We start from the raw sequence: 26606 nt of genomic DNA, 5'->3' as shown, positions 1-26606 counted from the left end.
AAATTAAAAAACCATGAAACGGCTTCAGTAACCACACAAAACTAACAGTACTGAGACTGCTACTGAGATCTAATTAATCACTTGTCACTTGTCATCCCTTGTCATCACTTGTTGATCTTCGATTTGCTCGAGCAGGCACCAGTAATGTCTCCATTCATCCCTGTCATGTGCTAGTGTAGCCCAATGGTATCTGCTCACTCCAGGAACAAGAAGAGCCTCAAAACCTTCATTCAGGGTTTTGACAAGAAGTGTGACCATCTCATAGGTGGGCAGCCAGGTGTTCTTTTGACATCCCGTGGAATCCAGTCGGTAACAGCTTTAGTCCAGTGGTTGTCTCTAAATCACATTACGTGTCCGGCCCATCTGATTTTCGATGCCTTGGCAAATGAGACTCGTCCCTGATTCTTGACTGTCAATGGAGGTCGGAACTCCAGATTCCTTCTCTCACTTGAGTGAAACATGATACTCCAAGCATAGCTCTTTCAATTGGGAGATACCCGAATGGCATTCTCATCCTGTTTTCATAGGGCCCAGGTCTCTGAGGTGTATGTCAGTGCAGGAAGAATGGTGAAGTCGGAAAAATTTGCCCAGAGCCAGAAGTTCTTTGTCCTCTTAACTACTTCTTCAATGCTCTTAAAGGCGTTCCATGCTGCTCTCTTCCTCCTGAGCAGTTCTGGCGCCAAGTCGTTCCTCATGTTGAATTCTCGACCCAAGTACACATAGCCGCTGCAATCGGAGATGTTTATTCCATTGAGAGCAAATGAAACGGTCAGGGACTAGTTCATTTTTCATAAACATTGTTTTGCTGAGATTCAGCTGCAGTCCAACCTTTCCACACTCACAGTCAAAGTCAGCCAACATTTGTGCCGCTTGGCTAATGTTTGGTGTTATGAGAATGATGTCATCAGTGAAGCAGAGGTGGTGTAGTTGCCAACCCATTCCAGCTGTCGCATGACATTCTCGAGGGTGGCACGGAGTAGTTTCGGTAAAATGGTATCACCCCTGCCGAACCTCTCTCTTTACGTCAATGATCACTTCCATGCAGAATGGTGAGATCCTTGGTAGAGATTCCATAATACAGCTCGAGGAGGATCTTGATGTACTGAGTTTGAACTCCCTGTTTGGCTAGGGTTTTGATTACCGTTTCAGTCTCAACAGAATTGAAGGCCTTCTTTAAATCAATGAACATTAGACAGAGTGGCATCTGGGACTCTTGCGAAACTTCAATGAGCTTGGTAACTGTGTGGAAATGGTCAATGGTGCTGAATCCTTTTCGGAACCCGGCTTGCTCGAATGGTTGTCCTTCGTCTAGTGTTCTGCCTATTCTATTCAGGATAACTCAGTGAACAACTTGTAGATGACGGACAACAGGCAGACTGGGCGATAGTTGCCGATGTCGTGGATGTCTCCCTTCTTGTACAACAGAACAGTCCTGCTGGTTTTCCATTGAGACGGAACCTTGCATTCGGACAGGTAGCGTGTGAAGAGTCAAGCAAGTGTATTGATGAATACTAGCGGCAGATTCTTCAGGTGTTCGGGTCTAACCTTGTCTGGACTGGGTGCTTTACCAATGAAATGGCGTGTCAGATTTCGGAAGGGAGGACATTGAAAATGACACATCCATCCCGTGGAATTTGGTATGTGGGCAAGTGGACGTGGCTGTCGAGTAGAAGTTGTGAAAAATCCTCTCCATTGCCCTTCTGGAAGATGTGATAGATCCATCAGGACGTCGGAGGGCAGTCATCTTGGTCTTGTAGTTGGCGAAAGATAGGCGAGCGTTGCAAATACTTTTCCCGGCTTCTGCCACATTGGCCAACACTGCTGCCCTTCTCTCTTTGAGGTCTTCCTTTATCGCTTCTCTGAACAGCTTTGCAAGCTCGGATGTTACCTTGCGGCTGCCTGAGGCTCGTGCCAAACCACGTTGGTGAATGAGCTCAAAAGTGTGCGAAGACAGGTGTCTATTTCTGGCTTTCCTATTTCAGCATTCTTTGCACAGTCATGAATGTGCAAAACCAGTCGATCATATTCCTCGTCGATGTTGTCAACGATGGCATCTTCCCATGTTGCCACAATACTGCCAAAGAGCTCCCAGTTGGTGGTCATTCTGGGAGTTCTCTTCTTAATCTTAAATTTTGCAGACCTTTCTCCCTCTCTGTGAAGTAGAATTTTGCACGAAGGAGACGGTGGTCCGATCATGTTTGGAATTTTGGGACAACAGCAACATCGATCAGGCAAAACCTTCGATTGAATATGATGTTGTCAATTTCATTGTGGAACTGTCCATCGGGAGACTCCCATGTCCAACATTTAGACTCGGCCTTCTAGAACTGTGAGTTACCATGGATGGTCTTGGCCGACATAATGAACTCAGACAGTCTCTCACCCTGTTCGTTCCATTCTAGGCCATGGGACCCAATGTGGAGTTCTTCGGGCGACCTTCTCGGTCCTATCTTGGCATCAAAATCACCAACAATGATCTTGCTGAAGGTTGTGGTCTTCTTTATAGAACTTCTCCAGCTCCATGTAGAACTTCTCAATTTCTTCTTCATCATAATTGGATGTTGGTGCGTAGATGATGAAGATAGAAACTGCCGGCAGTGAGTCACATCTATTCAAGTGTAGTCACCTGATTCAGGTTGTTAGGCATTCGAATGAATCAATGCTCATGGCCAAGTTCGTGTTGACAAGGACACCAATGCCACCAACGCCTCTAATTAAATTTTTTTTTGGCTTTTTGGGCTACACCTGGTGGTACTCTGCACTCAGGAATTACTCTTGGTGGTGCTCAGAGACTATATGGGTTGCTGGGGGTAGAATCCAGGTCAGTTGCGTGCAAGACAAGTGCCCTCCCCACTGTACTGTTGCTCCAGACCTAATGAATGTACTTTTATTTCAAAGTCTGTCACCCACTGAGATCTTTAAAACAAAAACACTACAAGAAGGAGAAGAAAAAGGTATGAGAGAGGATGCAAAATAAAATCTCTGAAATTCAGACAAAACAACTTGCTGCAGAGATGCCTCCGGACTTTAAGCCAAAAGGAATTCACCAGGGTGCCTCAGATGGGAGCAGAAGTCATCCCTCCACCTGCCCCCTAAGAATCCCAGCGGCCGCCAGAACTTCCAGAAGCCAATGAGAAGTGCAGGTACTCTGGTTCAGTGACAGCAAACTCCAGGCCTCAAGGGGTACGGGATGAGCTGGTCCTTCTCATCCCCTCGTTCTGATGGGACCCTGGAGGTCACACCCACGAACTGCCTCCAGAGCAGATCGCTGCAGATTTCTCCAGACCCTAATTATCTAAAATTTTAGAATTCCAGGAGCACACGACCACTCTTGCAGCCACGTGACATCTTATGCTATTCATAACAAGCAATATAAAATATCTAGCTTGGTCTTTTCCGCAGGTTTGAGCGGTGATGGGAAAATCCAAAATAATGTTAGTGGGAAGGTGTAAGGGTGGTGGGATTGTGTCGAAATATTAAATGTAATCCATTATTACATTTTTGAGAAAATAATTTTTTAAAATCTGCCAACAATTGTCACTGTCACTGTCATCCCGTTGCTCATCGATTTGTTCGAGCGGGCACCAGTAACGTCTCTCATTGAAAGACTTACTGTTACTGTTTTTGGCATATCCAATACACACGGGTAGCTTGCCAGGCTCTGCCATGCAGGCTCCATACTCTCGGTAGCTTGCCGGGCTCTCCGAGAGGGGCGGACGAATCGAACATGGGTCGGCCACATGAAAGGTGAACACCCAACCGCTGTGCTATCGCTCCAGCCTATATTGCCTATCTTGCCTACAATAGTGGTCAATAAATTTCTTCCAAAAACAACCATGCTGCTGGACAAAACAACATCGCCATTTAAAATAACAAAAAGCACAGAACATCTGAAACAATAAAACTCCTTAACTGTGGGTATAATCATTGCAAGTGCACATCAATTTTTTGTGGTGCTCAGGGCACAGACTTCCAGTATGGATGGAAATTAATTGTGGAATCAAGAATCAGTGGTTGCAATCCCAACATAAACACTAGCACCATAAGGACTATACTCAGCACATGCATAAGCACAAAGAGTCAAAATCACGGCCATAAGTTTGGAGGGCAAGTGCACCTTGCAAACCACTGAGTTGCTCTCCCAGTTCCCTTATTTAACCCCGAAAAATGAAACTTTAAATTTGTTATAATACAATTAAACTTTATAAGATTTTAAAATGCTTTTAAAATAATACCGTTCAGGGGCCAGAGAAATAGTACAGAGTGCATACCTTGAATGTGGCTAAGCCCAGTTCAACACCTACCATATACATTACTGGTTACAACTCAGAAAGCCTCAGAGCACCTCTTGGTGTGGCTTGAATATACCCCCCAGGATCACTGGGATGACCCAGGTAATTTCCAAGCCCTGCAGGGCCAAAGCAGCGTTGCATCCTCGGGCTCTAGTGTTGAACAGCCAGTTGGTAAAAAATCGCTGGAAGTGGCCATTGAGCACAGTAACCACTGTATATTATTGCTCTGGCCCCCTAAGTACTTTCAATTTATTATTTCATTTAATCTGTTTTTCCACTTTATGGTTGAGGAAAATAAAGCTAAGATACATAGCAAAAGTATTTTAAATAACAATTTCTAGCTAATTATACAAAAAGTACTGGTAATGCAAAAACAGTATAGGGCAAGAGAGAAAGTACAAAGCTTGAGGCAAGTGGCGTTTGACTATGGCCATAACCCCAGTTTGAATCCTGATACCACTTATGATCAGGCATGGTCCCTATGCATAGAGGGACCATGTCTGATCATAACATCTCTGGGTATGCCCCCCCCCATACGGCTCAAAAAAATTAAATTAAAAAAATGTAATTATGGGGGGGGCAAGGGTGGCAGAATGATAGTACAGCAGGTAGACATTTGCCTTGCATGCAACTGATCCCAGCTCTATCCCTGTAACCCCAACTGGTCCCTGGTGGACTCCGGGTGGTCCCTGGTGGATCTCTGAGTGTAGAGCCAGGGATAAGCCTTGAGCACAACTAGGTGTTACCCCAAAACAAAAACCTGTCAGCTCAAAATCAAGCTTCTGACAGAAACAGGGACAAATGGGGATTAGAATTCTAGAGAGCACCTTAAAAATATCTTTACCCATAATATAACAATAGAAAATTCTAGAATTTGGGTTGGAGTGATGATCCGGGTTTGATCTCCAGCATCAGGAAGGAAGGAGGGGAGGGAGGGTTATAAAATCTGAAGCCAGACTTCTAGTACAGCATAGAGGGAAGCTGCTTTACACATGGCCATCCAGGGTTCAATCCCCTGCATCCCACATGGTGCTGTCCCTCAAGGAGTGATCCCCGAGTGCAGAGCCAAGATTAAGCTCTGAGCACCAACTCATGTGTTCCCCACCCCCAACAAAAAGAAAATTCTAGAACCAAACCTATTACACAACACGAAAAATGCTACTTCGTATCATAATATTATCTGTATCCACATCAAACTACTGATCTCAGGACTGGAAAATGACTCAATTTCATTCAGTGAACCAGCCTAACAAATATGAAGTCCTGTTAGCTCTCACTGAAAGCAAATAATGTTTATAAAACGTTATCATTAGAGGTCCTGTATTAAAAGAGGTGGTTATTCAAATGCAAAAAAGAAAAGGAAGGAAGAAGGAAGAAAGGAAGGAAGGGAGGGAGGGATGGACAGGGACTGAGAGACTGAGGGAGGAAGGGAGGGAGGGAGGGAGGGAGGGATATGGGCATCATACCACAAGTTTCTAAATTTATTTGGTCTACTACCACTCCCTTTTCAAAAATAAAATTGCACAGTGCCCTTGCAGAAAAACAGAAAGCAACCCAAAGCACACCCCTCAGTTTTATCTAAGGCTACTGCCCACCTGAACCCTAAAAGAAGCAATAAATCAACCACTTTGCAAATCACTGTCTAATACGATGTTAAATTAAAATGGATCAAAGACATTAATTAAAAGTTAAGACTTTACATCCCAAGGTTAAAGAATGCAGCAGGTAAGACGCTTACTTGCCTCACATGCAGGCATCCTGGTTTAATACTTGACACAGCACATGGTTCCCAGAAGCACCACCAGGAGTAATCCCTGAGATGTGGTTCCCAAACAAAAACTATGGGGGGAAAGGGGCTGGAGCAACAGTACAGTGGGTAGGGCGATTGCCTTGCACGTGGCCGATCCAGGTTCAGTTCCCAGCATCCCATATGGTCCCCCAAGCACCACCAGGAGTAATTCCTGAGTGCAAATCCAGGCATAACCCCTGTGCATCACTGGGTGTGACCCAAAGAGAAAAAAAAAATTATGGGGGAAGGGCAGGTATGATCCAAAACCAAAAAACCAACTTTTGAACATAAACATTATCAATTGAGTGAAAGGCAAGCCTTCAAATGTAGAAAGTATGCATAAATCCTCTCTTCTAAGTTAATGAACAAATTATAATCCCCCTTCCTACTCCTTTCTCATATTTCTTAAATAAAATCCAAATTCTATCTTTTTGAGAGGACAGGGAATGAGTCCCAAAGGTTGCACAGGAGCAGAGGATATTCCCAGTGACTCTAAGTTAATCAAGCATGCAGTTCAAGCATAAAAGGGTACAGAGAAATAATACACTGAGGTACTCCATGCAACTGACCTGGGGGGTATGGGGTGAGGGGGGAGGAAAAATTGGAGGAGGAAAAGAAAATTCTTTAAAGTGCCATCACATGGACGAATCTTGAGGAAATTAAGTAAACTAAGTCAGTCATGAAATGACAAACATTTTATGATTTCATTTTTATAGGACAGCAAAATTCATAGACACAAAAAGAAGCATAGTGGGGCCAGAGAGACAGTACAGAAGGTAGAGTGCTTGCCTTGCACACAGCTAACTCACAGGGTCTCCCAAACCTGCCAGAAATGATCCCTGAATATAGAGAGCCAGGAATAAGTCTGAAGTACTGCAAGGTGTGGCCTCAATCAAAGCAAAACAAAAAAGAAGTAGGGCTGCAAGGGCTTAGGGGAAAAGGAGCAACTGGTTAACAGTTTAGGAAGATTAGAGTGTTCTGTAATAGTAATGGCTGCCCAAAATGCATGTAGTATCAGTGATTACTAAAAATAGCTGAAATGGGGGGCTAGAGAGATGGTACAGTGGGTAGGGTACTTGCCTTGCACACAGCCAACCTGGATTAGATCCCCAGGGTCCCCCAAGCCCCACCAGGAGCACACGGCTGAGTGTGGACCCCAAAAAACAACAATGGCTGAAATAAGCAAGAAAGAGAGTAAAGGTGGTAAAGCATTTGCCTTGCATGCAGCTGATCATAGATTCACAACCCAGCAACCACATGGTCCCCTGAGCACTGCTGGAAATAAATCCTGACCAGAGCCAGAGCAACCCCCACCAGGGTAGGTGCCTCAAATAAACAGCTAAAATGAGGCCAAGGACGTAGCTCAAGCAATAAAGGACATGCTTTTCAAGTGTGGCACCTTGGGTTTGATTCCAAATACCACCAAGAGTGGCCCTACTCACTTCCCACCCTCCTCCACTCAATAAAAAATGACTAAAACAGTTCATTTTGTTATGTACATTTTACCACTCAAAAAGGACCTCAGTCCTTTATTATACAGCACTAGTGACTGTAAACATACTAATAAAGACAAAAATGGGGAATCAAAAGAAAAAAATCCATTATTTTCTTTTTAAAAGTAATTACAATTGGGACTGGAGCAATATTACAGCGGGCAGGGCGTCTGCCTTGCACACGGCCAACCCAGGTTCCATTCCTAGCATCCCCTATGGTCCCCTGAGCACCACCAGAAGTAATTCCTGAGTGCAAAGCCAGTAGTAACCCCTGTGCATCACTGGGTGGAATCAAAAAAGAAAAAAAAAAGTCTTTACAATGAAAAGGAAAGAACAGAAATGTGGACTGATGAAAAAACTAGAAAAGGGAACAGAATAAAATTACTTTCTCATTCCACCTTTTAAATATTTACTTAAGGGCTGAAGAGATAGCTCAAGAGGTTGGAAAGCATGCTATACATACAGGAAGCCCAGGCCCAGCACATGGTCCTCCAAACAGTCTAGTAGCAATGCTGGTATGACAGAAAATCAAATAAATATTTACTTCTTATAAAAGAAATACATAGACAAGAAAATGTGGAGATAGCACAAGTGGTAGAAGACATGCTGAGTTTAATTCTTAATACCATATGACTCCCCAGGCACCCACAGTAACCCCAAGGCACCACAGAGTCTGAATTACACTGCATCACAATACCCAAGCATCAAAATGTCAAGCCTGCTATACCAGACCAAATACTGCAAAAACTGGCCCTGGGTACCTCAAGTTCCACTTGAAGTGGTCCCCATTTTTAAAGAATTGTTAAGGAGCGGTGAGATGGGCAGGGTACTTGCCTTGCATTCCGCCAACCTGAGTTCTATCTTGGGCAGCCCAAGCACAACCAGGAGTGATTCCTGAGTGCAAAGCCTAGAATAACCCCTGAACAACAATGGATGTGGCCTAAAAACTAAAAAACAAAAGAAAACAAAAACACACCAAAACAAAATGCGAAGCAGGCATGGGAGTGTTGCTGGTGCAATAGTACAGCAGGTAGGGAGTTTGCCTTACATGCAGTCAACCCAGGTTCAATACCTGGCACCCCATATGGTCCCTGAGACCACCAGGAGTAATCCCTAAACAGTCACAAATAAGCCCTGAGCACAACTGGGTGTGACCCATAACAAAAAAGACTTTGGGAAGGACTGGAAGGATAGGACAGCAGGTAGGGCATTTGCCTTGCACGCTGCTGACCTGGGTTCGATTCCCAGCATCCCATATGGTCCCCTGAGCACTACCAGGAGTAATTCCTGAGAGCAGAGCAAGCAGTAACCCCTGTGCTTCGCCAGGTGTGACACAAAACACACACACACACACACACACACACACACACACACACACATACACACACACAAAAGCTTTGGGACTGAGAGACAGTATAACTGGTAAGGCACTAACCTTGCACATGGCTGACCCAGGTTCTATCCCTAGCACCCTATATGGTCCCCTGAGCACTGCTAGAATATTTCTGAGTGCAGAACCAGGAATAATCCCTGAGCATAGCTGTGTCAAAAACGAACAACAGAAAAGTTAGCACAAAGAGGCCAGGTAGTACAGGGGTTACTTCCCAACCACCCATTCAAATCCCTCGCATCATTATGGTCTCCCCAGCAATGCCAGGGGTCACTCCCAAGAGAAGAACCAGGAATAGCTTCTTAGTATGGCTCCTAAGTATGGCCTAAGTCTCCCCCCACACCCTAATAATTTTTTTCTCTCTTTATTTTCTGGCCTAAAGATCTGTTTTTCATACATATTCCTGAGAAAAGAGCTAGGAATAGCTCTGAAACATGAGCTCCTGAGCATGGCAGGGAGTGACCTTAATTAAGCTCCCACTCCCCTCCACTATTTCCTATCTACATATACAAGAGAAAAGGCAGAGATTGGTAGGAAGATATCATCATAATTAACATAAAAAAAGGATGAAATAAACTACATTATTTTGGCGAACTCATCAGGGACTCAGCACAGACAAGATTCAAGAAAAGGGATGAAGATATTGTATAGCAGGTAAGATGTTTACTTCACATGACCAAACCATATGGTTCCCTGAGCACTACCAGGAATGAACCCTGAGCAAAGTTCTGAGCACCACTGGGTGTGGTCCCAAAAAGAAAACAAACAAGAGAGTTTGGGAAAAAAGACAAACTACTTGTGTGAAGAGAAAGATATCAGCACTAACTCAATCTGTGGTAAAGCAAGTAAGAAAGAATCTACAATTGTGTCACAGGCACTGGAGAAACAATACAATGTGTAGGGGGCTTGAGCTTGCCTTACACATGACCAACCTGGGTTGATCCCCAACATCTCACATGGTCCCCAAAACACTGCCAGGGGGTAATTCCTGAGTGCAGAACCAGGTATAACCCCTAAACATCATTGGGTGTGGCCCAAAAACAAACAAAAAAGAAAAACAAATTGCCTGGAAGGGTGCTAAAAAAATATAAATTGTGCCATAGGAAACAAGGAATAAAATATCTAAAATTGTTGGAGCTTGTAGGATAGCTGGACAGGCTTTGCATGCAGAAGGACTAGGTTCAATCCTTGGCATTACATGGTTCCCCAAACAGAGTTGGGAGCAACCCCTGAGTACTGCCAGGAGTGGCCTCCAAAACAAAGCATAAAATAACATCATTAATAAACTTCTACAGGCAAAGTAAGGGCTAAAATAAGAATGCTCTTTGGGAGCTTTAGAAACAATGGTATTCAAATATCTTTGCAGAATCTTTGCAACAGATCTCTATCAGGTGCTCATTTTGCAGGAACAGAAGACGATCTTACTCTGAAAATTAGAAGAAGGGAGTATTGTCTACTTTGGGGCCAAAAAAAAAAAAAATCAATGCCCTAACCAGACCCTTCACTTTCAACTAGGGGGCAGACAAAAAAAGTTAAGGATACTGGCAGGATAGCAAGTTCAGTCATCCTTAAGGCAAAAGTAAAAGAAGGATAGGGGTAAAGTAAAAGAAAAACCCTCAACTACTTCAGAAGGGACTAGAAAACATCTCAAGCCTAAGATCTTGTACGAATGCCATTAGAGATCCTCTAGCAAAGAGGCAATTTCAGGAAATTTTTTCAAATAAGACCTTAAAAGACAGTAGCCCTAGGGCAAGTCTCACCCTACTGATGTCCAAACACAGAAGACCCATCCAAGATTCCAAGATTAAGACTGAACTGGTATAGTACAAGGGTTAAGGTGCTTGCATTTCAAGTAGCTGACTCTATTCAATCCCTGATACCAAAAAGGGTTCTCTAAACACAAGAAATGACCACTGAGCAGAGCCAGAAATAACTATTATATCTCCAGCCCCCTACTACAATTCCTGTTGAATAATGATACTACCACCATCTAGCTTATTCAACAACCTCCATCCAGCTTTTCAATCCTAAATATTCTAGTGTGTGTTCTCCCTTATTCCTTTTACAGTCAAGAAGTCTAAAAGACTTCTCACTCTTGTCCCTCTTGTACTAGCCCTCCACATTATCTGTTCTTTTCACCAATTCATTTCATAGGAAAGACTCACCTCCACATAACATATACACATTTCTTTTTTTTTTCATATACACATTTCTTTAAGCTCTACCTTTCCAAGTCTTTTTTTCATTGCTATTTGCTACCTTGCTCTTTACACTTCAATATTTCCTGACCACACCATATTGCATCATCCTTCAGTTTTTCTCTTTTATCTAATTTCTTCTCAATTAATTTTATCTCATCATTTAAAGTTCTGCATAACCAGAAGCAGCCCAGTAAATTACACGACAATGCCCACATTCCCAAATCCACGTAAACTTGAGGTTCTCTAAGTTCTCAAATTATACTGAAACCAAGTATTTATGTATTTTTCACAAAAGTAAAAAGCACTGAATGAAGGCAGAGATCTCTGTAACATCAGTAGCATGGCACACTGAATCTTTGTGAACTGAACAGTAACTCAACCCTTGTGAACTGAACCATAATTTTTCTCAAAGGGAATAGAAAACGTTGGAAAAACCATGTCAATGAAATAAACAACCCTGAGTACAGTAACCAATTCTTGTTTGCAAGAAAAGACCTTAAATAAAACTAAACATGTTCCTTCTAGATCAGACTTCCTTCTTCTTTATAAAATCCCTGATCCTAATCCCAAGCAATATTTGATTTTTGTTTTCTTAGGTATGTGAGGCATCCCCAGCAGTGATCAGGGCTTACTCCTGACTGCACTCAGGGAATCACTTCTGGCAGGCTTGGGGGACCATGACCATATGGGAAGCTGGGGATCAAACCTGAGTCAGCTGAGTACAAAGCAAGCACCCTACCTACTCTATTATTACTCCAGCCCCCTAGTCTTAACTATTTTCATCCTTCACATACATGTTATCCCTTATCACCCTAATTATCACAAAGATTATGACATGTTTAAAAAAAAAAAAGCCTGGGGGGGGGGACAGAAGAGATAAACTACAGGGGGTAAAGTACTTGCTTTGCATACAGCTGATGTGTCCAAATCCGAGCAATGTAGATACACATTTTTTTTTAATGGTGAAGCAAGATAGGTTTTTATTGAAACTTCCTTAGGATTATGAGAGGGGAGAGAAAGAGGGCAAGTACATGATGAGAAAATATAATATAATATAATATAATATAATATAATATAATATAATATAAACAAACAAACAAACAAACATGGGCTTCTCCAGAGTGGAAAAAAGCAAAGAAACATAGAAACAAGTAAGTGACTTACTGTTTGTGTTCAACGGAGAACAGGAGTTTAAAGAGCAAGCCTTTTTGTTCCCAAGTGCTTGCACTTCCCAGGGATAATTCGTCTGGTGCTATAGGCCTAACCATGATCCAAACACATAAGTAGTGCTGGGAGACCAACAAAACTACACCCCAGGGGTGTTGAGGGGAACCATGTAATGCCTAGAATCTAAGAGTCTCAAGCAGACCTGAAATCCACTCTGCCGAGCTATCATTCCAGGCCTAGGTATGTTTTAAGTTATTACCAGCAACCCAATCTAAAATTTTAAATCTTAAATTGTGGGGCTGGAGATAGTACAGAGATTAAGGTACTTGTATTGCATCCCCCACTGACCAGGTTCAAATCCCTGATAACACAAAGGGTTCCCCAAGCACTGCCAAGCATCTTTCCTGAGCACAGAGCCAGGACTAGTCCGTTGGACACACCTGAGAACTGCCCCAAATCAAAACAAAACCTTTAAGGGGTGAGACCCAAGATTCAATGCCTAGCACAAAAAATAAGGAAAAAAACACCTAAGTCTTGACAAATATTCTTGTAGCAAAATCAGCAGCTGCTAGGCACAGAATGATATACTATATCCAGTAGTGGAAATGCATTTCTTTAAGCTTTAATGAAATAGACTTTAAATCTCAACCACCTTCAGTAAATATAATTTAACCTCTTATAAAGAGTTCACACCAATATGAAATTCATATCAACAACTTTACAATATAATGCATTATTGTAGCAAGAATGTTACAAAATTTTAATAACAAAATATTCATAAGAAAATTCCTTTCTCTCTCCCTGAGCACTGCCAGGGGTAATTCCTGAGTGCAGAGCCAGGAGTGACCCCTGTGCATCGCCGGGTGTAACCCCCCCCCAAAAAAAAAAAGAAAATTCCTTTCTCAAAATGTAACCCAATTCTATCTTTCAATATTACTATCCTCTTTTCTAATTTCTTTTTTTAAAAGAACTGTCATGTACAAAGTTATTAAGAGTTGAGTTTTAGTCATAAAATACTTCAATACCAAACCCAAACAATCTGTGTCAACTTCCCTCTACCAGTGTTCCACATCCTTTCTATAAAACACAATTCTATGAGCTGGAAAAACAGAATTTACAGATACTTGCTTTGTATGCCCTATACCCAATTTGATCCTCAGGACCCTTAGAACCACCAGAAGGGATGCCGGAGCAGAGTCAATAAAAAGCCCCAAAGTCCAACAAATACAAATATTTGCATGTGTGTGTACAATTTTTGTTTTTGCCATATCAGGAATGAACCCAGGGCGTAGCACATTTGGGGCCTGTACTTTATCACTGAGCCACGCTCCCCGCCCCCCATCCCAAATACACACGTGTATTTTTTTAATTTACTGATGTCACCTGTATACACAAACACATTACAGTGTGCTAAGTGGTACAGAAAACTTGAAGACTGATGAAAGGGAACTTCAGCAGGGAATGTGGTTCAATGGAAGAATACACCCAAGGTCCTGCATTTAACTCTGGAATCACATGACATTCCCATCCCAGCACCATAGGAAATGGCTTTGGTGACCCCTCAAACTCTGCTGAGCTGCGTTGATTTCCACCAAACCCCTACTCCCACCCCAAGATAACTTTATTTGAACAGAAATTCCCTGAGAGGAGCCAGAGCAATAGTACAACAAATGGGGCATTTGCCTTGCACACGGTGAACCCGAGTTCAATCCCTGGCATCCCAAAGGGTCCCCCGAGCACCGCCAGGACTAATTCCTAAGTGCAAAGCCAGGAACAACCCTGAACATCGGTGGGTGTGACCAAAAAAGCAAAAGAAAAAAAAAGAAATTCCCTGAGAATTTTATTCATTCCTCACCAAAAATGGGCAAAAGAGTATACTTTCAATAAAACTTTTTCTATTTAGGACTGAAGAGACAGTAAAGGATATAAGTTGCTTGCCATGTATGTTGCTGACCCTGGTTTGATGACCAGTATCAAATGGTCCCTCCAACACCCTAAGCACAGAGTCAGGAGTAAGCCCTGAGCACCACCAGTGTGTGTGTGTGTGTGTGGAGGGGGGGGGGAACTTCTGTTTAAAGATCTTTATCTATAAACCTTACTCTCAGGATAATAGAAATTTTAAACCCTTGGCATATATTAATTTGATAGTAAGAAAAGACTGAATGAAATGTTAACAAAGAAGTAAAATAGCTACTTGAAATTTACTGTAGCACTGTCATCCTGCTGCTCATTGATCTGCTTGAGCGGGCACCAGTAACGTCTCCATTGTGAGACTTGTTACTGTTTTTGGCATATCGAATACGCCATGGCTAGCTTGCCAGGCTCTGTTGTGCGGTCGAGATACTTTCGGTAGCTTGCCGGGCTCTCCTAGAAGGATGGAAGAATCGAACCTGGGCTGGCCGCATGCAAGGCAAATGCCCTATTAAGATGATGGCTAGAGCATGTTGAGGCCTTTGCCTTGCCAATCTAGGTGGCCAACCCAGATTCAACCTCCATGTGGTTCCCTGAACCCTGCCAGAAGTGATCCCTGAGTACAGAGCCAGGAGTAAGTCCTGAGCAGTGCCGGGTGTGGCCCCAAACCTAAAAACATCAAATCCTTCAGTCAAATATACCTCTATTGAGTATCTGAACTAAAGGTCAACTACTATCATCACTATATCACTGCACTTGTAGCACTGTCCCGTTGTTCATCAATTTGCTAAAGCGGCTCCAGTAACATCTCCATTGTGAGACTTGCTACTGTTTTTGGCATATCGAATACGCCACGGGCAGCCTGCCAGGCTCTGCTGACTCTCTTATTACTACCAAGAAAAATCTAATCATTATGACTGAGATAAAGACAAGGATTCTGAAGAGTGAACTTTTGCATGGCGGAGTAGTTAGGGTCACACATGGCAGTGCTCTGGGCTTATTTCTGGCTCTATATTCAGGGATCACACCTGGTGCTGCTCGAAGACTATATGTGGTTCCAGGGATCAAGTGACAGTCCGTGGCATGCAGTGCAAGTGTCTTAACCTTGTACTATCTCTTCAGTCTTGAAGAATGAACTTACATAAATTACTAGTGAGATAATGTATAACAATTCTATAACAGAAGTGTCCCCTTCTTTGTTACTACTAAAAATAAAATAAATCAGGGCCAGAGAAGTAGTTCGGTGGGTATGGTGCTTACCTTTCATGTAGCCAACCAGGGGGGCTGCATATGGTTCCCATGCTATGCCAGGAATGATCCCTGGGCACAGAGCAAGAAGGAAGCCCTGAGTACAGCCAGGAATAATCCCAAATCAAAAAATAAAAATAGTGAAAATCAAAAGCAGTATTCCCAGTGAGGAGCGGGAAAAGACCGAGCTTTTTAAAAAAAAAAAAAATTGTGATTGTGAGAATATTTTGGGGGGTGGGTAAAATCAGACCCAGTGGTGCTCAGCGATTTATCCTGAGTCTGTGCTCAAGGATCACTACTGGTGGGGCTTGAGATTCCAGGAATGGGGCCAGTCAGCTGCATGCAAGACACATGCCCTCTTGCTCCGATCCCCATGAGTACATTTTAAATAATTTGAAGGGGAGGGTAACAACTGGTGGTATTCAGGACTTACTCCTAGGTCTGTGCTCAGGAAGCACGCCTAGCAGCACTTAGTGAATGAACGATGTATTGGGGAGCAAACCAAGGTTGACAGTTTGTAAGGCAAGTGCCTTACCGGCTGAACTATCTTCTCTGGTCCCCAATTTAATTTTTATCTAGACATCCGAAAATTAAAAGACTGTATAATTATTTAACAAAATACACTGAAATAAGTTACATATAGAGCCAGTTAGCTAGTTAACTATAGAATACTCTCCATATTTAAAAAAAATACAGGAAGAAAGCAATTATCACTAAAACAAATCAACTTTTTAACAAAAAAGATACTTGTGTGGGGGCCGGAACGACAGTTGCTGTACTATCACTGTACGTGCTAGGTAAGGCATTTGCCTTGCACGTATTTGACCAGGGTTCATTTCCTAGAACTCTTATGATTCCCCAAGCCCACCAGGAGTGATCCCTGGGCATAGTCAGATGTGTCCAAAAAACAAACAAAAACATACTTGTGTGTTCTGGAATTTAACAAATAACATACATACTCTTTTTACTAAAGTCTTTTAATTTTCTACCTTAACAATATTTTAAACTAGGTAGAAGAAAGTACAGTAGATGGGGCACATGCCTTGCATGTAGCCCACCTGGCTTTGATTTCTGACACCCTATATGGTCCTGATACCTGCCAGGAGTGATCCCTGAACACTACTGAGTGTGGTCCCCCCAAAACAAACAAAAACAGTATTTTACTTGGCTAACATGAGAAGCCTTTATCAGATTACTTTACCAACTAGATCTTAATTTTCTCCTTAAGTATTTTTAGCAAGCTTTATGTGTGGGAGGCCCAGGTTCAATCCTTAGCATGCTAGGGAACAACCCATGAGCATCCACTGGGTATGCAAAACAAACAAAATCACTATTTTTCCTAAGCTATAAAAATTATCACTACTAAACATTAATCCCAGTTGTTTCTAAAAGTCAAGTGTTTATGTTGGAATACTGAATCTAAATGTAATAAATTATTGTGAACCACTATAAAAATAAAATTCTACAACATTTTTTTAAAATAAGTCAAGTGACTTTTAGTAGTTTTAGTTTTTTTTTTTTTTTCTTTTTGGGTCCCATCCAGCGATGCTCAGGGGCGACTCCTGGCACTGCACTCAGGAATCACTCCTGGCATTGCTGGGGACTATACGGGATGCTGGGGATCAAACCCGGGCCAGCTGCATACAAGGCAAATGTCCTACCCTTTGTGCTATCACTCAGACCCCTAGTTTTAGTTTGTCAATCAAAGCAGTAAACATATTTTTTTGTCCTAAAATTACAGCTGTTACAAAAACCTAATTGCTAGCACCATAAGTCAAAGCACTACTAATGATTTATGTTTAATTTAGACATGCTTCCTTTTCTAATCTCTCTCTAAATTAGGGCCAGAGTGACAGAACAGTGGATAGGATGATTGCCTTGCATGCAGTAAACCAGGGTTAGATCCCAGACAACTCATAGATCCCCTAAGCCCAAGAAGGAATGATTACTGAATGCAGAGGCAGGAATAAGCCCTGACCACCACCAAATCTGGTCCAAAAGCAATAAAATAAAATCTCTCTAACTTAATACAAGAGCCTAAGATTATGACAAAATATGGATTTCTTAATATACAGTCAACTGGCATTATGTGAGCTCTAACAGAGGTCGACTTTGGGGGGGGGGCAGAGTTAGTACAGTGGGTAGGGCATATGCCTTGCATGCAGCTGACACAGGCTCAATCCCTGGAATCCCAGATGGTCTCCCAAGCACCACCTGGAGTAATTCTTGAACACAGAGCCAGGAGTAACCCTGAGCATTGCTAGGTGTGGACCAAAAAGCAATAAATAAATAAATAAAGCTAAGACTTTTTTGGCAGTGCTGGAAATCAAACCGAGGGACTCACATGTGAAAAGCAGGTGTTATACCAGTAAACCACTTCCTGACCCTCTACTTTTTGGTTTTAGGGCCACATTCTGAGGCACTCCGTGGCTACTCTTCGTTTAGTGCTAGACACTGGTGATGTTTACTAATATACCTGGGCTTCCCATATGCTAGCACGTGCTTTCCAGTCCTTTGAGCTATTTCTTTATCCTACAACATCCCCCCCCCCACACACACACCCAATTTTTGCGCCACACCCAGCAGTGCTCATGACTTCTGGTTCTTTGCTAGGGTCACTCACTCCTGGCGGGTGCTGGGGATTTAACTCAGTTGTCCATGTGCAAGGCAAGTGCCCTGCCCACTGACTATCACTTTAGCCCCAGAACTAATTTCTAAAAGCCTTAGTAATAATCATATCCTTCACCCTTTTTAAGGATACCTTTACCAACTGGGAGACCTTAAGTGATGGCAACAAAGAAAAGAGCTGGTCAAACTGATAAACACTATTTGTCTTTAAGAACAAACCATTCTTGGAACTAAACACTCTCACCTCTCATTACTATTAGATTTGGGGGAGGCACTGAGGGGCTGGGTCCACACCTGATGGTACTCAGGGGACCATAAGCAGTCTGGGGAATCAAACCAGGATCAGACCAAAGAAGTCAGATGCAAAGCAATTGCCATACCTCATATACTATTTGTCTAGCCCCACTTGCCAGATTTAGAAGATTGCCAAAAGACCCCAGGAGGGGCTGGAGCGATTGCACAGGCTGATAGGGTGTTTGCCCTGCATGCAGTCAGCCTGGGTTCGATTCTCAGCATCCCATATGGTCCCGTGAGCACTGCCAGGAATAATTCCTGAGTGAAGAGCCAGGAGTAAGTCTTGTGCATCATTGGGTGTGACCCAAAAAAAGAAAAAGAAAAAAAAAAAAGACCCCAGGAAGCCCAAGCTTCTCCATTACCACAGCCGGTCTTTCTCCTCTAAATCAGCGCTTATTAAATTTTTTTCCATACACAACTCCTTTCTTCCAACATTTTTGTCCAAGCCCACGTATAAAAATACATTTTTAAAAGTATATAAACCCTGATTATAATCATAAAGAAATTTATTTTAAAATCTAGTTTATTTTTTAAGGCACATGGCAATGTAAGGGCTCACAACCCATAGTTTAAGATAATAGGCCCATGTGGCTAAATCATTCCAGTTCCACAGTTCCTGGAGCACATGGTTACAAAATTTCACAGTACTATAGCCCACAGTGGAGCACAGAATATTAGATTGGAAAATAGCATCGAAGGCCACTAAGCTCAATGAGCAAAAACAATAGCACAGAAGGCTTGAGCACCTAACAGCTCAGTAAATCCTTGGACAATGACTTTAGATAACTTAATTATGAGATATATGTTGTAACAAGCAATAAAGTAAATTATTTCATGACTGCTGAGGAGACAGGGTAGGGGGTGTGGAGGGTGGCTGAGTAATTGGGAACAATGGTAGAGGGAAGGTCACACTGGTGATGGGACTGGTGTTGGAACAATGAATACCTGAAACAACTATTATAAACAACTTTGCAAATCACCGTGTTAAAATAAAGTTTTTTTTTAAAAAAAAAATTCTAGGCCCAAGTGGAAGATAGCCTAATGGGTAGAGAATAGATTCTGTATGCAGAAGCCCCAGGTTTAATTTCCAGCACTTCATGGTCCCCTGAGTACAACAGTGAGCAATCCCCAAAGAGCCAGGAGTGACTACTGAGTATTGCAGAGTATGATTCTAAAACCAAGATAAAGCAGCAATTAGGCCCTAGACAATCTTTCCAGGCACCATGCAAAAAACTATATTCCACTCCCCCTGAAACCTCACCTGCTTGTAGTATCAGGAAGTTTTATTAGAAATGAAGCTATGCTAATATTGTTCATAAATTTTAATATTTCTCTTCCAATTTGTCACAAATTGGAAGCTTCTTTACACATTTTATGAAGCATTCCATTATGAGACAAAGCTAACCATCAACATTTCTCAAATTATACCACAATGTCAATCACCTAGACTACCTTTATAAGAAATCCAATTACAGTTTACTAAACTAATATGGCTTTCCATATGCCAAAAACAGTAACAAGTCTCACAATGGAGATGTTACTGGTGCCCACTCAAGCAAATTGATGAAAAACGGGACTACAGTGCTACAGTGCAGCATATAAATAGTAGTGAGGATATCTGGCTTAGATATATGACATATGGCAAATATCAAGTACGTGAAAACTGAAACTGCATTTGTATGGCTTTATAGTAAATCTCCTATCAAATCTTCACATCTTCAAAGCAGAGCAAATGACTCCTTATTCCTAATTCAGTTAAAATGGTCAGGTTAATTCTTTAAAAAATAATAGGACGAGAGCTCCCACACCACTTCTTGGTAGGCTCTACTTTTAAAACACAAAACAATTCAAAAGGACATATGCACAGCAATGTTCTTAGTACAATAGCCAAGATATGGAAACAACTCAAATGCCCAACTATAGATGAATGGATCAAAAAGTTATGGTATCGAAGTTGGAGAGAGTACAGTGAGTAGGGTGCTTGCCTTGTGGGTAGTGTGCTTGCCTTGCAAGCAGCCAACCCAGGTTTGATCACCAGTATCCCATATGGTTCCCCAAGCACTGCCAGGAGTAATTTCTGAGTGCAGTTGGTAATAAACCCTGACATTGCTGGGTATGGCCTAAAAATTAAAAATTGTGGTATAAATACACAATGGAATACTATGCAGCTCTGAGAAAGGACAAAATCATGCAATTTGCCATGACATGGATGGAACTAGACGATATCATGCTGAGTGAGATCAGTCAGAAGGAAAGGGATAAATACAGAATGATTGTGGGACTTAAAAATACACACAGCAAGGTAATAAGAAGTCCTAAGGCCACATGATGGGAGAACTGATCCATACAATTGAGTTGGGTGGTTTTTAGAGTTTGCTCCCCCAAGCACTGCTAAGAGTGTTTCCGGAGTGCAGATCAGGAAAGACACCTGAACATCTCTGGGGGGTATGGCCCCCCAAAAAAACATAAATAAAAAGAAAAAAAATGGGGAAAACCGATCCACAGAAGTGAGTTTGAGTGGAAGAAAGTAAAAAGAGAGGAGCACTAGTAACCCTGGGCAAGAGGGTATACAATGGAGAATGGTACGGTATTTTAATTATACATATGTGAAACTATCACTAATAGTATTATAAATCACAGCTATCTCATTCAATAAAGCTATAAAAATAAACAGGGGCTAAAGCAATAGTACAGCAGATACGGCGTTTACTTTGCACGCCACAGACCCAGGTTCTATCCGTAGCACCCCATATGGTCCCTGAGCCTGCCAGAAGTGATACTGACCACCAAGCCAGGAGTAACCCTTGAGCAGTGCTGGGTATGACCCCTAACCACCGTAAATAAATAAAACAGAATATTCTGGTAACAAAAAAAAAAAAAAACTGACAATTGGGGGAGGGGAGGTTTGAGGGCCACACCTGGTAGTATTCAGTGCTTATTCCTGGCTCTGCACTCAAGGATCACTCCTGGAGGTATGGGAGACTGTATGGGGTGTCCAAGATCAAACCCAGGTTGGCAGCATGCCAGGCATGTGTCCTACCCCTGGTACTATCTCTAAGGTCCAGTTAGGTAACTTTTTAGCCTATTTCAAAGAATAACAGTGGGCACCATTATGTGGTGTACTCCTCTCCTTGAAGTGGATATTTATAAGTCAAAGTATCTTTTCTATTTTATGCTCTCATTGCTTAATAAATTACATGTAATTACATATCTTATAGAATATATTGTTTATTTCAAATCTGACAATTGTATTAATACAAAGTCTATGACTGAGATGATTTAAAAACGCTTAATCTACAATTATTTCTAGTTTTAAATCTATTCAGTACATCTGTTCTGCAAAAATGGTCCCTGTGTTTTGTTCTGAACCAGTTTTAAAGTTATATAGTATATATATGCATATATATATACCGTTATATAATATCTTGTGAAGAAATTTCTCTACCAAATCTTAAATATGGGAATTAACTTGATGAACTGAAGAAAAAACTCTCCAGTTCTTTTCATAATAATAATAAAACTGCATTACTAGTTCAAACAAAATGTCCAAGATACATTATGTAGAATGGAATACTACAAAATAAACCAATCCTATTTAGAGCCACAAGTGCACAAACATTAAGGAATAAAACATTTAGGGCACAGATATATCTCCTTTCAGGCCTGAGTTAAGAATGCAGGTACTGGGGCTGGAGCGATAGCACAGCAGGGAGGGCATTTGCCTTGCATGCGGCCAACCTGGGTTCGATTCCTAGCATCCCACATGGTCCCCTGAGCATCGCCAGGAGTTAATTCCTGAGTGGAGACCTAGGAGTAATTCCTGTGCATTGCCAGGTGTGACCCAAAAAGCAAAAAAAAAAAAAAAAAAGAATATAGGTACTAAAAGACTTAAAAAACAATCTGGGAGAATTCTGGAAGTTAATCAACATACAATAATTATTTGGCTACCTGTAAATTAAATTTTATTAAAAAGAGTAATGCAATATAAACTATCAGGAAAGTAATAAAATACTTGCCGGGTATGGCCCCAAACCACTGTAAATAAATAAACAAAAAGATTACTCTGGTGACAAAAGTATTGCTGGGTATTGCTGCACTAGACCAATAATTTAGCTTAATACTCCATTCCTCTCGGAGAGCCCGGCAAGCTGCCGAAGAGAAGAGCATCCCGCTCACACAGCAGAGCATGGCAAGCTCCCCGTGGCACATTCGATACGCCAAAAACAGTAACACGTCTCGAAATGGAGATGTTACTGGTGCCCGCTTGAACAAATCGATGAACAGCAAGAGGACAGTGCTATGACAGTGACACCTTAAAGTCACATAGTTGGCCCAATTCTGTAAACAAATGGACTCAGCAAGTATCCATTAGGTCCTCATCTCCACTTCCCACTCCCTACGTTTTGCTTCCATTTAAGTTCAACTCAATCTTCAAAGACTACTTTACCTAAGAACTACATTTATTTTGACTTTCTTTACTACCTTGGGGGGACCCTATCAAATAATGGCTATAAAGATATTTCTATGTTCCTGTTTATTACTGAAATTTAATTCTAATATGCAGCAACAATGAAGTCTTCTAAACCGGACTTTGTTGAATGTCACTTGAGTTATAAACATCAAATAATAAGTTATAGGAACTGCATTATTTTTTTCTTTCATTTTCTAAAAAAATGTTTGGGCCACACCCAAAGGGGCTCAGAAATCACTCCTGGCCGGGTTCATGAGACCATTATGTGGTGCTGGGGCTAGAATCTGGTGAACACAGTGCGAAGCAAGTGCCTCACCGCCTGCACTCTCTCTCCAGTCCACAGAACCACATTTTAAAAACTTAATTTGAGGGGTGGGGAAAAGGGGGATATGGCTCAAACATTTAGGAATTAAGAGACCTGGGTTCAATCCTCAGCACCACACACACACACACACACATGTAATTTGATTAGTTTTTAAAAATTCCAAAATTCAACAAGATCAAAAAGCAAATTCTGAAAAATACCAACAGGCTCATTAGTTTTCCTTATGAACAACAGGTCTGTAGAATTAATTTTTTAAAGGACTAAATCTAATACCAAAACTAGTTTTAACTTGCCATTCCCTTGCTTTCTAGCACAAAATTTTAAAAGTTGGCAAGGGCTTCGAGAGCCGGTATATACAGAAATCCACACTATGAAAATTACAAAGATAAATCTATCACTGCAAGTCACTAATTTCTGTATATTCACGTCAGGCGGTAATCCTGGCATAGTTTTATTAGCATTTAGAGAGATAAATCACTGCCTTGGAGGAACAGCCACTAAGTACACTTCATTTCTGGATCTCTGGCAGTTTACGAGCAGTATCTCCTCAGGCTTCCCTAAGGTACTCTGAAGTGCTTAACATCATTCACACATGCAGCCACCACTAGGGTGAGAAGTAAATAAACACGATTTACTTATGCAAGTATTTACCACGAATTCTAGTAAAGAATGCAAAAGTAAATGCTCATGCAGACACTACATACCTCGCCCCCGTCCCCCATGGTAAAAAATACTACAGACGGTAATATTCACCCTTAATTTAAACTGACCACCAAAGAAACAACAGGCCTTCCACCAAGAGCTGTTCGCTACTCTCGATCTGAAAAAGTTACCAATGTCAACTCCGTAATTTACCAACAGAGAAGATAAACAGAACTTAATAAAATCTCTTCTTCCAGATCCTCAAAAGGTACCAAAAAAAAAAAAAAGGAAGAAAGAAAAAGAAAAAACAAAAAGCGGAGCAACGCTCCCCCGCCCCCCATCTCGGCCCCTAAAAAAGCGCTCTCGTAGAACGAATGAAACCTAGAAATCAAGGTGGGCCAAGGTTAGAAAAGACGATCTGAAAGCCCGTGGCCAGGAGGGACCCCGGGGGGCTCGGGAGTGGGAATCCGAGATCGCGGTGGGGGTGGGTAGCAAAGTGAAATCTAAGCCCAGAAATCACAACACAGGCCGCAGCCTCGGAGCCGAAGCTGGCGGGAAGTGAGCTGCCTTTCGGCTCTCGGGGGAAAGTCCAGCGAAGAGCGAACGGTTCCCCAGAGCGGACGTCCGAGGCGCCAATAGTGCATGCCTACCGCGGCGCCAGAGCCGCCCGAGAACCCAGTGGAGAAGGGGAGGAGATCGCGGCGGACGGCCCTCAAGAGGAGGAGGACTAATGTGAGGAGCGGCGGCAGCATCTCGACAGGAGGGATTACCTAACTGTGACGACAGAGAAGTGTCCTCAGGCTCCGACGATGGTCCCCACTGCGCAATGTGTGGTGTCTTTCCCGCTTAGCCCGCAGCAGCAACAGAACTAGCTTCTTCAGCCAGTCGCCATTTCCCGCCTACCGACCTGCTGCACCGCACGGACAGGGACCCGGATGGAAAGCTGCCTCTCCGCGCAGGCGCCCTGCTACTCTCCTCCCCCTCCCGCCACAATTCCGCGAGGCGGGAGGGAAGGAATGCGGGCGGCTACGGCGGCCAAAACCAGAAAAAAAACACCAACAACAACTTTTACTTCCGTGAGGAGCGTTGGCCCGTGGCCCGACGGAACCCGACAACTCGCGTTCCTGACAAAAAACTGAACGCAGGGCCAGAGGACCGGACGAAGTCGCGCGAACAAAACCTATCGGGAGCCGCCAGGGCCTGGGGGATATTTGTACGTTAGGGGCCTCCGTAGCCGGCTATGTAGTGGTCGCAGGGGGAGTAGGGAGTGAAGCTTTGGGAGTGGAGAGGCGGAGACCCGCAGGACGGTTTTTCCTCCCGCTGCTAACGGAACTGCTTCGGCAGAGCCGGGAGGGGGAGCGCGCCCGCACCCCGGAGGCGGGGCTTACGAATGCGCCGCTTGCCCGGGCGCTGGGGTGGAGGCTGCCTGGCGCGCCGGGTGGGTGGAGCCGAGCGGGACGGGGTGGGGCTAACGGCTTGGCGCGCTGGCGAGTTGCTGAGCGGAGAGCGCTCCCCGAGGGCGCGCCTCAGGGCTTTGCCCAGGAGCCCCGTCGCCTCGGAAGGAGTCTGCCCAGCTCCTTGCCTAGACGAGAGAGAGCGGTTGCTCCGGGATCCGTCATCCGATCCCGCGCTCTCTTGGCTCCTGGCGTAGTCAGTGGCGGTTCTGCGGGGAAAGTCAGATAAATAGGTTCCCACCCGGAGGGTAAAAAGGCATCCATCGGTCAGGCCCCAGTGAATACCAAACTCCAAAATTTCTATCACTCGAGGAATGTTGAAAAATGACGACGTGTTTGGAGCGTCCTAGAAGCTAGGAGTACACAGTAAACAAGTAGTTATGAACTTCTGAGAGTCAGTTGAAGAAGATAAATTTATTGTGATACAGTGACAAAGAGTGTGTGTGTGTGTGTGTGTGTGTGTGTGTGTGTGTGTGATTGAGGGGAAGGAAAGGTCACCCAAGAAGATAAATATAAATGTACTGTTGTACTGTGATACAGCGACAAGGGATGTGTGTGTGTGTGTGTGTGTGTGTGTGTGTGTGTGTGTGATTGAGAGGAAGGAAAGGTCACCCAAGCAGTGCTCAGGGCCACCCTGTGCTTGGGGCAACATGCAGTTTTGGAAATGGAACCCCAGATACACGCAGCAGTCCAGCTTCTCGGCTGTCTCCTTAGCCCACAAGTTCTTGGCAGACATAAGAGCACTTGAGGGGTGATAGTGAAGGTGGCCTGGGAAGGTTTCCACGAGATGACTAAGGAGGAGTAAAACAATATTGCAAAAAAGGAAGTGTGTCTAGGAAATAAGATAGAAGAATCCTGAAGGAGAGACTTCATTGAGTGGAAAGTTCTGCATGCCAGGACTAGAGAAGGCAGGAAGAAATAGTGGAGAGAATCATGAGGTAAGAAAGAGAACCTTGTGAGTATGGCTTCTGAAAGCATTACCTACCAGAAATCCTGTTAAAACTGTAGTGATTTGATTAATATACTAACCTAAAACTTCCTAGTGCAAGAATAGTAATGCAATATTTATTGAGTTTCCCCAAGTATATATTTTTATAGCTCAGGGAATAAAAGAATCCAAAAATACTATTTGTAAATCAACAGTTACTAATTATCCAGTTACAGAAAGCAACAGAAATATAAATAAATTGGGGCTGGAGCAATAGCACAGCGGGTAGGGCGTTTGCCTTGCACGCGGCTGACCCGGGTTTGATTCCCAGCATCCCAGCTAGAGGTGATTCCTGAGTGCAGAGCCAGGAATG

The 26606-nt window shown here is 42.9% G+C and overlaps 1 protein-coding gene across 2 annotated transcripts in view; it reads right to left on the bottom strand.

Annotated features, from left to right (window-relative positions):
* Positions 1-25116, bottom strand: part of CTDSPL2 (CTD small phosphatase like 2) — a 77769-nt gene extending 52653 nt beyond the window's left edge. Inside the window, exon 1 of one of the 2 annotated variants that reach the window (XM_055132496.1) lies at positions 24622-25116. The gene's annotated coding sequence lies outside the window, so the exon portion shown is untranslated. The remainder of the gene's footprint in view (positions 1-24621) is intronic. The other variant, XM_004609623.3, reaches the window with a different exon arrangement.
* Between the last annotated feature and the right edge of the window lie 1490 nt (positions 25117-26606).

The sequence above is a fragment of the Sorex araneus genome, chromosome 3, assembly GCF_027595985.1.
Source record: "Sorex araneus isolate mSorAra2 chromosome 3, mSorAra2.pri, whole genome shotgun sequence".
Lineage (NCBI taxonomy): Eukaryota > Metazoa > Chordata > Mammalia > Eulipotyphla > Soricidae > Sorex > Sorex araneus.
Note: the sequence above shows the minus strand (reverse complement) of the source record. Positions and strands in the feature narration are given on the sequence as shown.